At 35.6% G+C, this 13,921-nt stretch overlaps 1 long non-coding RNA gene across 1 annotated transcript; it reads right to left on the reverse strand.

The window, feature by feature from the left end:
• Positions 1 to 249: 249 nt before the first annotated feature.
• Positions 250 to 11,889, reverse strand: LOC129890429 (uncharacterized). The gene is made up of 2 exons (XR_008767028.1): positions 11,737 to 11,889; positions 250 to 598 (listed from the first exon to the last, which is right to left on the reverse strand). It is a non-coding gene; the product is annotated as an uncharacterized LOC129890429 (long non-coding RNA).
• Between the last annotated feature and the right edge of the window lie 2,032 nt (positions 11,890 to 13,921).

Genomic DNA, 13,921 nt, shown 5'->3' on the forward strand with positions numbered 1-13,921 from the left:
AAACATGTTTCCTATATTCTAGAGTTCTATCTCCTTTCCATCTCTCGAATTTCAGATAGCTAATAAATTTATTCTAATGGTGATCAGACATTAAAATAGTAGAACCAAAAATATGGGAGTAATAAAAATGATAACCAACTTCATCCACAAAATTAATATTCAACAATTATTCATAGCCGCAGCCCCAGAACAAGGGTATTTAGCTACTAATGTCTCAAGAAAGGAAGAAGAAGAAGAAAAGACCCTAGGTCAAAAGTTAAAAGTTAATTTTCTCAAAACTAATTTTATGGAATATTTATAGGTGTAGGAAAAAAACCCAAATAAAATAGCTGAGTCCAAAACTAATTGAGAAACCAAAACCCAAAAAAAAATTGGTTACTGCATGTGCGCCACTTCAATTTGTTGTTGCTCTGATGACTGTCACGTGGCAGTAACTCAAAATTCACATCTTTTTTTTTTCGCTTTGCATCATACATACATAAATAATAGTATAATATTTAATTTAATCCATTAATCTGGCTGCTTGATTTCCTTCTTCAATCTTTTATTTTTAATTCATTTTGGCTTCAAATTTCTTCATTTTCTCTTCAGATTAATCCTACAAATAAAATACACTATTTAGCACAATTCATAAAATTTATGTTCAAAAAAGACAAATAAAAATACTAAATATGAGGTAAATAATTACTAAAAATATATATTTTTGGCTTCACATCACTATGCTTCCATATATTGTAGAATCTGGTGGTTAAGTTTCAATTTTTTAATGAGTCAGTCCTAGAATGGAAGGGTAGTAATTCCGTGTTTAAGGGTCAATTCACCTTGTGCCTTAAAACTCAAAAAATAATTTCTAAAGGATGCATTTATCATCGAGTACGAGTTAGGGATACAAATTCTAAATCCCCTACTCTTAAGTCAATATCGGTTGTTAATTATTTTTCAGAGGTCTTTCCCAATGATCTTCCCGATTGTCCTCCTGAAAGGGAGATAGACTTTGGTATTGATCTTCTTTCCGATACCCAACAATATATATTCCTCCTTACCAAATGGCTCGGACAGAACTTAAGCATTTAAAAGATTAAATGAAAGATTTGTTGGATAAAGGTTTTATTAGGCCGAGTATCTCTCTGTGGGGTTCTCTGATTCTCTTGGTTAGGAAGAAGGATGGTTCTCTCCGTATGTGGATCGACTATCGGCAATTGAACAAAGTCACAATCAAGAATAAGTATCCAATCCCAAGGATTGATAACTTGTTCGATCAACTTCAAGAAGCAAGTTATTTTTAAGGATTGACCTTTAATAGAATTATCATCAACTTCGAGTAAGGGAATATGACATTCCAAAGACGGACTTTAGAACACGGTATGGTCACTTTGAATTTTTGGTTATGCCTTTTAGACTAATGAATGCTCCTGTAACATTTATGGATTTGATGAATAGGATATTTAAGAAATATTTGGATATGTTCGTTATTATATTTATTGATAATATATTGATCTATTCTTGGAGTAAGGATGAGCACGCCAATTATTTGATGATTGTCTTGCAAACTCTCAAGGACCGTCAGTTATTTTCCAAGTTTAGAAAATGTACATTTTGATTAAGTAAGTTGCTTTCTTTGGTCATACTGTTTCCGATGAAGATATTATGGTTGATCTCAAGAAAACCTAGGCAGTAAAGAATTGGCCTAGACCTTTGTCTCCTTTTGATATTCGAAGTTTATTGGGCTTATTCGGTTATTATAGATAGTTTGTGGAAGGATTCTCTACCATTGCATCGCCCTTGACTACTTTGTCTCAAAATAAGGTAAATTTTCAATGGTTCGAGGCATGTGAAAAGAGATTGCAGGATTTAAAAGATAGATTTATTTCCGCTCCGGTGTTGACTTTACCGAAAGGGTCCTATGAGTTCGTTGTATATTGTGATGCTTCAAGGGTTTATCTTGGTTGTGTTTTGATGCAAAATGGCAAGGTAATTACCTATGCTTCTAGGCAATTTAAGATGCATGAAAAGAACTATTCGACTCATAACTTGGAGTTAGCGACGACTGTGTTTTCTTTGAAGCTTAAAAGACACAATCTTTATGGTATCCATGTTGATTTATTCATCGACCATAAGAGTTTACAATATGTGTTCAACCAAAAGGATTTGAACCTTCGACAAAAAAGATGGCTTGAGTTATTGAAGGATTATGATATGAATGTGTTGTACCATTCGGGTAAAGCGAATGTGGTTGCCGATGCTCTTAGTAGGTTTTCCATGAATAATGTTACCCAAATTAAGGATGAGAAGAAGGAGTTAGTTTGTGATGTTCATAGACTAGATCGTTTGGGTGTTCGCTTGGTAGATTTGGAGGATATATGGTAGTGGTGTTGTACAAAATAGTTTCGAATCATCTCTTGTGACAAATGTAAAGGCAAATCAAGATAATGATCCGACTTTGGTTGAGTTAAATAAAATGGCTGTCGAAAAGCCATTGAGGCTTTCTCCCAAAGGGGAGATAGGGTACTTAGATATCAAGGATGATTGTGTGCTCCCGATGCTGGTGGCTTGAGAGAAATGATATTTTCTGAAGCTCATAGTTCGTGATATTCTATTTATCCGGGCTCCACAAAGATGTATCGAGATTTGAGAGAAGTGTATTGGCGGAATGGAATGAAGAAGGATATTGCGAAGTTTTTGGCTAAATATCCTAAATGTCAACAAGTGAAGACGAGCGTCAAAAATTGAGAGGTTTAGCTCAAGACATTGAGATTCCTACTTGAAAGTGGAAAGAATTGAATATGGATTTCATCATAGGTTTGTCTCGTATTCATAGGCAATATGATTCAATTTGGATTGTCATTGACCGAATAACTAAGTCAGCGTATTTTCTTCCTATTCAGACTTCTTATTCAACCAAGGATTATTCTAGACTTTATATCTGAGAGTTGATTAAGCTTCATGTTGTTCCGTTATCTATCATTTTGGACAGAGGTACTTAATTCACACCTCAGTTTTGGAGGTCTTTCCAAAAAGGTCATTGTACTCAAGTTAAGCTTAGTACAATTTTTCATCGTCAGACCAATGGTCAAGCTGAACGTACCATTCAGACTTTGGAGGATGTGATGACAGCTTGTGTAATTGACTTCAAGGTCAATTGGGATAATCACTTGCTATTTATCGAGTTTGCTTATAATAATAGTTACCATTCGAGTATTCAAATGGCTCTATTTGAGGCTTTATATGGTAGAAGGTGTAGATATTCTATTGGTTGGTTTGAAGTTGGTGAAGTTATTTTGATAAGACCGGAGTTGGTTTGTGAGGCAATGGAGAAAGTTAGGCTCATTAGACATAGATTGAAGACTGCCTAAAGTGGACAAAAGTCCTATTCAGATGTGAGGAGAAGAGAGCTCGAATTTGAGATAGATGATTGGGTTTACTTGAAAATCTCACCCATGAAGGGTGTAATGCATTTTGACAAGAAGGGAAAACTTAGTCCCTAATATAAAGGCCCATATCAGATTCTGAGGCGTTTTGGTAAGGTGGCAAGTGAGTTGGATTTTCCTGTTGAGTTACCATCGGTGCATCCGGTGTTTCATGCTTCATTATTAAAGAAGTGTGTTGGTAATCCTAAATATATTGTGCCTTTGGAAAACGTTGGTGTGAAGGAGATTTTATTCTATTTGGAAGTTCTGGATGAAGTTCTAGACCGATAAGTCTAGAAATTGAGAAATACAAAAGCTGCATTTGTGAAGGTCCTTTGGAGGAACCAACTAGTTAAGGGTTCTACATGGGAGGCCAAAGCCGATATGATGTCATGATATCCTCATCTCTTCCCTTCAGTTCCAACTTGAGGTATTAAGTTCCTTTATGATCACTCCTTCGAAATAAATGTGTTTCAGTCACTCTCATATTTTCCTATGCATGCATGTTCATGAAATAAGTTTTTAAGTCATGTTTTAGCTTGGGGTTGATTACTCTTTGTTTTATGCATTTTGATGAGTTTTGCATTCATGGTGGATTGTTATTTTCTTTTTCCTACTTTATTCATGCTAGCTTGAGTCTCATTCGATGATGAATGTTCTTAAGGGGGAGATATTATAAGAACCTGAAAGTTGGAAAGCCAAAACAAAAAAGATTGTTGCAGAATTTGGGTATGGTGCAGGTTCCTACGAGCCGACCTATGATCCATAGGAATACCTATGGGCCATAGGGAGGCCATCGTAGGTCATCCTGATACTTAGGAAAATTTAGAGTTTTGAGACAAGCCTACTCGACGTGCCGCAAACCCTTCGACGAGCAGTAGGATGAGCTCATAAAAAGGGTACTAAGGTTGGGAAAGTTCACTAAGTGTTGGGTCAACATACAAGGAGGTCCTACGAACCGTATAAGGTTCTACGATCGGTAGGATAGACCCGTAGATAAGGATTAGAGACTTGACATTTTGAGTTTGGGAAAGATGGCAAGATGAGAGGGTTTAGCGGCCCGTAGAAGGAACGATGAACCGTAGACAATGCTCGTAGGTTGGGTCCCGAATTTTGGAAAATTGAATAAGTGTAGGACCTTTTGACAAGGCAGATCTACGACCCATAAAGGCTCCGACGACCTGTAGAACCTATTCATAAATCTCAAGTACAATTTCCAGTAGCTATTGTTTTAGTGCCCTAATTTCTATGAACGGGTCTTACAACTCATAGGAATTTGTACGACCCGTAGAACATAGTTCGTAGGAGTTGGGCCATTTTAGGAATTTGGTTCTACGATTCCCTTGTACTATCCATCCCTCGACCTACGACCCATAGGCCCTCTCCCGTAAGTCATTTGGGAAACATTTAATGAAGGGTATTTTGGTTGTTTCCTATCCTATTAATGCCTAAGTTATGTCATTTTTGGGTGTTTTACTAAGCCTATAAGTACCCAATTCATTCAAAATTTCTTCATTCCCTCTCAAACTATTTCATGCAATAATTCTTTCTCTAGAACTCTCTCTCAAAGATCAATCTTCTTCCCAAAGCTGGGGTTTCAAGATCAAGTCAATTCTCCATTACTTAGAGCTTGCTTTTGAAGTTTGATCATCAAGGTAAGTGGGAATTCATCCATGGATCCTCTTACATCTATGGAGTCCCAAAGGTTTCTCAATTATCTCTTTAATGAATTTCTCCTAAACCCTACTTTGGATGATTTTGCATTGGGCCAATTCAATTATGCTTTTACTCAATTTTAATGACCCATTCATTCATGATTCAACCTCAATTACATATTTTCGATAAGTTTTACAAGGGCCCACACACTATGCTATAAACTTCAATTACGAACTAAGAAGTTATGATCATGGATTTGATGAGGTATTATGCATGATTTCATGAAAGTTATGAATTATGATCCAATTATGTTTTCAAGCAAGTAACCAGGAATTGGGAAAGGCTTTCTCACAATATGCAAATAATCATGTTTTGATGCTTAGAAAGGTAAGTGTCTATGTGTTAATGTTATGATCATGGTTTTGAAGAAGTCATATGATGTATTTTATGATGAGGATTGGTTGAGTATTTCCTTTCCTAATGACTATGATTTATGTATTCCATTCGGATTAACTTAGCATCGAGAAAACCTTATGGTGGAGATCCACAAAGGAGCCCTAGTAGCAACTGCTAGTTCCAAACTACGTGCCCCTGTAGGTGCCTTAATGGCTTAGCTAGTGGATCCACATACATCTCATGTTTATACGAAATCTACCTTTGCAAGTAGCCTCTCTCTTCTCAGTGTGGAAGTTACATCGGATTCCATGTTATATTTCATATGGTCTTAAATATTGATTAAGGTTAATATCCCATATATGTATACACTTCTTCTTATATGCTCTTTTTCTGATGTTTTATGATGCATTGACCATATCAAATGTTTTCAAGTATTTTTAGGCTTTATTTCATGTCTTTAAAAGATTTGGTCGTGCATCACATGTTCATATTGATTATGTGCCACGACCTAACCCACTGGACCATGCGGACACCTACTCTATAACCTAAGCAGGAAAACCATTAACCCCATTAGATGGAATAAATGTTGCGGAAGTACATAAAATTAATTAAACCTATAATAATTTAAGAACTCAGGCTTCATACAAAATACTATCTAACCCCCACCCCCAAGGATACTAGTCTAAAGAGGTACAAGAGCTCTAAAGAAATATGGTTTAAGATAAAATGAAAATTCACAGCTCCAACCACAAGGAGGAAAAGTAGAAGCTGCCAAAGGATCGTCTTCACTTTCACTTAAGAAACTTCACTGACCATGCAACCAGAATATGTCAAGTGGCATAGCAAGAGTAGTATCAGTACAAACAACACGTACTGGTAGGTATCATCGGTCAATCTGATACCCCCTTCATAATACATAGGAAATAAGAGAAGATCATAACCAATAAAGGTTGATATCCCCACCCACAATAACTTACAAGTAACTCCTTACTCTCACCTCTATAGTACTTCACCCACTACTAACCCCGATTTCACTACCAATACTGATTTCTGAGGTTGAGACCTATGGGTTATGGGCCTACAAGGTCCTCAATAACACCCTAACATCAAGCCAGCCGGCTACCTTAACCACTTACAAAGAAACACAACTCTTAACTAGCTCTGGCCCTCACGTATCAGGTACAACAACCACTACCACCTGATCGAACCCTAATGAAATTAACTCTTTGATAACAAGCAACCTCCACTCTTAAGTCTGTAGGTATAGAATATGAAAATTATCACAACATAGCCTCACTAAGTTCCGCAGTCTTACCCACGAATGAGCCTATGTTGACTCTCAGTCCTCAACTAATAGCAACCACATAATTGACGGGTTTCTTTTATAAGAACCTTACCCTTTATTCCATTACAAATTACACTCACTATGCAACAAAATGATAGATATCATCGAGTCTTTTCATGGGACCATCCACACACACTTGGCCCACTCATAGGACCCAGAATCAATCATATATATGATAGAACTTGACACCCAATCCAAGAATGTGTTGGAATGTGAAACCTAATCCAATAATGTGTCAAAACATGACGCTCGATCTAAGAATGTGTTCGAACGTGACATCCAATCCTCAGAACCATAACAATCCATATTCACAGTTACAATAAACAAACATAATCAATGCATATACATAGGCTCTTTCCCCCAATAAAGATAAGTTTTTTACCCCTAGGGTTTATCACAATCCTTTTCATTTATCCTACTAATATATGTACAACTAAGGCAGTTATGAACACACAAGTCTAAATATGAGAATACCACTACCAATTTCCCCAAACTCATTATACAGCTTCCTTACCCATGTCACATCAAGTTTGACAACTGAAAACACCTATATTACTTTTTGTGACCCATGACGAAGAGCCTAATTATGAAATGTCTCACTAAATCCCTTTATACTACACAATAGGCATAGATTTAACTACTCAGATAAGAGAAGCCTAGCCTACCTGGGCACCAAGCAGCTGTGGAGAGCTAATACAGCTCTAATCCTTAGTTCCAGATGTTAGATGGGCAAGATAAGCCTGAAATCTACTGGTTGGAATCCTTCCAGTGTTGAGATTCCTCCCCCTTCTCTTCCAAAGTCAAGAGTAGCCTTTTGAGGATTTTAGCAATAACCCTCGCCTCTCACTTACACTTTGGGATAAGTGGAGAAATAAAAAAATCATGACTTAAGTTTTGTTCCACAACCTCCCGCGCTAGCGGCAATAATCCCGCTAGAGTCGCGTCGTTGTGGTGAGACTATCCTACTGTGGCAGGATTGTGGGATCCATTTGACTTATTCCCCTTGTGATCTCCCCCCACCCACTCTTAATTAATGACAGTTCAGGTTATCACAATAAATATCAATTTACCCCTCGTTCATCCCAAATGATACGTGGGAAAGACCACAAAAAGATCGAGGTGCGCTTGAATGGATGACTAACTGACAATAGCATACTAAAAATCCTCGTACTCTAGAATTTAGGCGTGAATTACCTTGGATGAACACTCGATGAAGACTATGAAAAATTCAACCCGGACCACCAAGCCTATTTTCCATACCATCCTTCTCTAGTGGGATCCTTTCCGCTAGAGCGGGTGTCGCAGGGGCGGGATGTCGCGACAGTAAAGGTGGGGAGAAGAATAGTTTCTCCCCATTCTTCTTACACTCACCCTCTAACTTCTCAAACTCCTTGATTCAAACGTCTGACTTACGGTAAGAATCTAAATCATTCCTAAGATTACATCACTATTTCCATACCAATCATGGGGTAGTCTTTCAACTTTTTGAAATAACATACTTGGATTGATAGATTAACGTAGCATGGACCCTTTTCACATTCATAACGTCTTGGGCATAAGGTTGACAACGGATTTAACCTGAATCAGTTCTGAAAAGGTATATGGAAGTTGAAAAGTGTTCTTGGCACAAACTTTGATTAGACCACCTTTTTGGAGTTTAAAAGCAAGATTCTTTGTACATAGAGGTACTAGGGTACTTTAGAAGCACTGATAGGTATAAAGTTTGAGGAAAATGAGGGATTGGGGGTGGTGAGGCACCAAGAACACACCTGGACATCCGTCTCAGATAAAGAATGCACTGGTGACCTTCATCCTACCATGGCGGGGTCACTCTGGCAGGATCCTACCAGAGTGGCGAGATTTTGGTAGGTAGTGGCCTCGCTTATTGGGTATTTTCCCCACCCCTTATTATAACCCCAGTTTCATACTTACACCACTGGGTTTTAACTATATTTTTGTCAAAAACTTGCAGGTCACAATATTATGGCATACAATAATGACACTAACGTCCTATTCGTCCACTTTTCCGATGCCGCCAGCCGGAAGAGGCACCATGACTATCGGAATACAAAATTCTTGGTTGAGAGGGGCTTCTCCGCAACAGGAGTGGCGAACAAGGCACCCACCTTCAATGCCCAACTGGAGGAGTTTGGGTCAGGCCTATTAACTAAAACTCCCTCTGCCGCGTGCTTAAGCTGGGTGAGAGAGTTTTATGCCCTACTCCCTACGGTGCATTGGGACGACTCTCACCCCACCATTCGCATTCAAGGAATGGACATTCCACTGAGTCCCCACTACTTAATTGTTGTGCTCGAGGTACCCGACACCTCCAATGCTAACTATGAGGCCAAGTTGAGAAAGATGGACTTGAGTGGTTATGGGATACTCTAGTGGCTTCGCAGCACTGAAATAGGGTCTATTGTCCCAGTACAGAGGGCATCACTATCACTAACTGGTCAGATAATGCCAAGAGATGACTACTCTTGGTGGCTAAGAGGATCTTCCCTTCCGACAACTGCACCGACGTGACCTTCCTACGGGCTCTAGTGGAGGCTTGTGCCATATAGGGGATAGCCGTGAATATGGGGGCCCAAATTGTGTCTGAATGGAAGATGTGATTATTCGAAAATCATCTCAAAAAAGATTTTATTTTTAACTAAATATTATGTTAATTAGTTAGTTTAATTATAGTTTGTATTTTCAAATTAATTGGTTTATGACTAAAAAAAATACACTTCTCCCACATCGAAAATTCATGAAGAATTTTGGGTTTTTAGAGCCTATGTAAAGGCTCAAATTCTCATTAAGAAGAGAGGAAGAGGATGGAGGTTTTTGGAACACCACAAAGTTAGAATTTTTTTTAATTTGCTAGGATTTTGGACTCTTGTCCCCAGCCTAAAAGTTATGAAAATTTCTAACTTTCAATCTATATTTTTCTCTAACGAGGAGAATAGGAGATTAAAGTCAAAATTTAGGCTAAGAACAGAGTTCTTATAACGTCGAACCCATGAAGGCTTGAGTCTAAATTTTTAATTTTTTCTTTTGTGTATTGGAGCTTCATCAATCTCTTGGGTGGTGGTAAAGTCGTCTTCAGCTTCGCTGCCCGATAAAAGGTAAAAAAAAATCTTGACTTTGCTTTATTTAATGTATAATTATTTCATGTCTTTATTTAGTTGATTCCTAAATCTTGTTTTTAGTTAACATATGTTAGAATTAATTAGGATTAATAGTTGATTCGTAATCTTGTTTTTAGTTATCATATTACTTAGATTTTGTATTCATTATAAATGCATACTATGTCTTTCTTTAGTTTTGAAAAATAAAATAAAATAAAATAAAATAATAATAATAATAATAATAATAAAATAAAAATTAAAGTAGTAATTTGTTTTATAAATGATAATGCTTAAGTGTTCTTTATCTTATTTTAGAATCATGTCTTCACTTCATTTGCCCTCTTTTGCTCACTGCTAACAGAATATGTCCTTTGATTATGATGCCTAATTTGTTTGATGTGGGTCCGAATGGAGAAGTAATTATTTAAGATTAGTAACGACTAATTAAACCTAATGTGATTACTTTGAGTGGTCTTAGTTGGTATGTTTAAATATTAGTATTTGAGTCTTAAGTTTTGGTTGATATTAATACTGGTTGTTTGGTTGCCTACTGTTGATATTAAGTTTTGATATGTGCTCATTTCTATTTTAATAATTTTCTATGTTGAGTTAATGAGTTGTTGCTTATGTATTTCATTTGATTGTGTTGCATGTGAACACTGTTGGAGTCAATTGGATTCAACTCTTCTTTGGATATTTTGGATTTTTTAAAACCCAAATCCGTTATCGAGTCATCCTTGATCTCATTTGGGTAGAAAGGGAAGATGATATAGGTGTAAGGGACGCTGATTTACAGGTTGTTGGAGCTAAAAATATTGTTGTATACACTAATATACAGTGTATATGCAGTCTGGTATATTAATATACAATATATATATCGAGATATACAGTCATGAAATACATAAATAAAATAGACCAAAAGTCCAAATACAGATGGCCCAACAGCTTAGTCCAGGTGTACAGAAACTAAGTGTTGGGCCAGATTTTCAGATTTGTTTATATTGTTATTCTATTTATTTGCGTTGTAATAATTTCATTTATTTAGCGTATATCTATATTTGCCTAGATGTTAATTTTAGTTTGGCTTAACTTAATTGAACTCTCCTAAAAGAAACCATTTGTCTGTTAATTTACTCTTAAAAAATAATTTTGTTCGAGTGTTTTTCTTTTACTTAGCCATTTTAACAAATAAAATTCTTTCAAATTATTTTAAAGGTTTGAAGATGATTTCTTGTTCAAATGATTTTAGTTGACTTTATTATTTACAAAAGTTAGTCAAATAATTTTTCAAATCCTCGGATATACAATGGTTCCCATATAGGTGTTACAAAACCTCACTTCTTAAGGAATCTAGATCCAAGGGAGAAAAGTTCAAAATTCAAACCAGACATGATGCTATCCTGTGATCTTTCTTTGTAAATTAACTGATAAAGAACTAGTCAATTATTTAAAAATAGAAGTTATTCGGTGAAATTAATTATTATGTACAATGTATAAGAAAAAACAAACGAAACAGGCCCAGAAATTTTCACCTCCTAGAAAACATCATCTCAATGTTTCATCACTTCCTGTATGACAATCTCTGTCAGATACCATATTTACCGTTCCTACTAATTCTTAAAAATTCAAGCTTTAACCAACAAATGTCATCTCATCTTCTTCCAAACGAAAATATTAATATTTCCCAGGAGCCCAATACAAATTGCAGCAAAAATAAATTTTAATTCTTGGAGGAAATTACAAGACTTCATACAAACAATCCATCGAACAGATAGCAAGTACTACTCTATGAAGAGATAAGAGAGAAAATATGTACCTGAGATAATGAGAATCTGTCGCCTTCGCCATCGTCGGTCAGTAGTTGCTGTCGCTCAACCTCACTCATGCTTCACAAAATCAAAAATGTCTTTAAAAGGGATGGACTTGGGTTAATGGGTCGGGCGTTACCTTAATATATAACAAAAGTGTTCATTTTGATTTTTAATAAATTTCATTTGATTGAAATGGATCTTAATGAATAACAAAAAGCTTTCATTTTGATTATGTATTCTAAACCTAATAAATTTATTTGTAGCTCCACATTGCTAACAAAATCCAACATTGTTGTCTTCTTTGCTAGCTCCAAAGAAAAATTATGTGAAATCCAACACAAGTTTCTCTATTTTCTCTAACGAAATTTACTATTCTCAAAAAGGTGTTCATTTGAGTGATTTGTGAAGTGTGATTTGTTGTACATTAAAAATCATTTCAATCAAGTAAAATATATTAAAGACCAAAATATGCAATTTGAATTTTTAAGTTGTATTTTTTGTTATAAACATAAAAAACAAAAAAATCACAAGTTGTGAATACTATCAAAATTGCTTCAATTCTTTATACAATCTTACCAAATAAATAAAAGTTCACAACAAAAGTCTAATACACTATCATAACGTTGTTCTAAAAAAAATACAATATTTATTGATCGAATTTCAATTTAATAAAATAAAAAATTGAACATGAGTAGTAGTGTATTACTCTTTAATAAAATTGAACATGGTCTATTATTAGTAATTATATCATCATATTCATATTCCGTGAATATTTCATTAGTCCTTTCGTATTCTCGCAAAAAATTATGTAGATATAAAATGATGGGTTTTTCTTTTACAAAATATATACTTGTGGGTCAATTTTTGTATTTGAAAATGTAAAATCATGATATGAAATTTGATGTTAAAACACTGATTCATCTCATGATTTCAAATTACGAGGTGAAATTTCATGTCTAAATGCCTATTACGTTTGCCAAAACAAAACGATTTGATTAAAAAAAGTGTACTTTGCCAAAATGACTTGTCATGCCCCGAGAGGGTATTCTAGGCGTGACCGGCACTCAGAGATCATTATTGGCCCCAAACGAACCATTTGGTCTGATTACTCTTTCAATCATTCAGCGGAAGACTCAATCCAATAACAAGGAGACTTTCAAGTGGTCTAACCAATCAATACTCGATAAAGGAATAATTTGAAATTAAAAAATCTTAAAAGTCAACTCAATCTCATAAGAAATAGTTTTCATAAAATAGACTCAAAAGGACCTCAACTCCAATCTACTCAATCTATGTCTACGAAATCTCTATCACTATCAAGAAGGTACCGAGACAAGCCCACGACTATCTTAAAGAAACTACTTATAAGCAACGAATGAAATAAATATGATTCCTTCAAAACAAGGAGATCTTACCACTATCAGTAAGGGAATAGATCTTCAACGGAGTGTCTGTTAATAATCTCTAGCATCTGTATATGCATCATAAAATGATGCAGGACAAAAGGCATTAGTACATGAAGTGTACGGGTATGTAAAATAGCTGAGAGGAAAATACAATCAACAATACTCAACCTCAACTCAAAGGACTCAACCCGGAAAATACTCAACTCAACTCAAAGAACTCAACTCTGAAAATACTCAACTTAACTCGATAAACATGTAGTTTAAAATTAAACAGTGCTTTGAAAATGGACTCAATAGTATGAAACTCAACCAAATCAACCATTCATTTTTTGGGGGTTTCTCTAACCGACAACCATCACTTATGAGCTAGTAATGATACAACGCTTTGCATTGTCGTTGCCGCAGCCGTTCAATACCTTGCCAAGATGAGGGACACTCAACTCACTGGATCCATACTCAATCAAGTCCATCGTTTTGGGACTTAGAGGCATAGCCTCTATTTTATGCTGGCTACGTAGTTTATGGGCTCACCCCATATCGGTGCTCAATACTACTCCCAAAATACTTTATTATGCTCATATACATCAAGTGAGTAAAATATTCAAAATACTCATTTAGTCTCGTTTAGACTTAGCTCAAAATTCAACTCATCTCAACTCACCTCTTCTCTTTAAATTTGATACAATTTCAACTCAATGAGTGTATTTAAATCATAATTTTATCTCTTCAACTCAATCTCAAAATAGATGTTTTAATATAATAATGTTCAACTCATTTATACTCA

The sequence above is a fragment of the Solanum dulcamara genome, chromosome 5, assembly GCF_947179165.1.
Source record: "Solanum dulcamara chromosome 5, daSolDulc1.2, whole genome shotgun sequence".
NCBI lineage: Eukaryota > Viridiplantae > Streptophyta > Magnoliopsida > Solanales > Solanaceae > Solanum > Solanum dulcamara.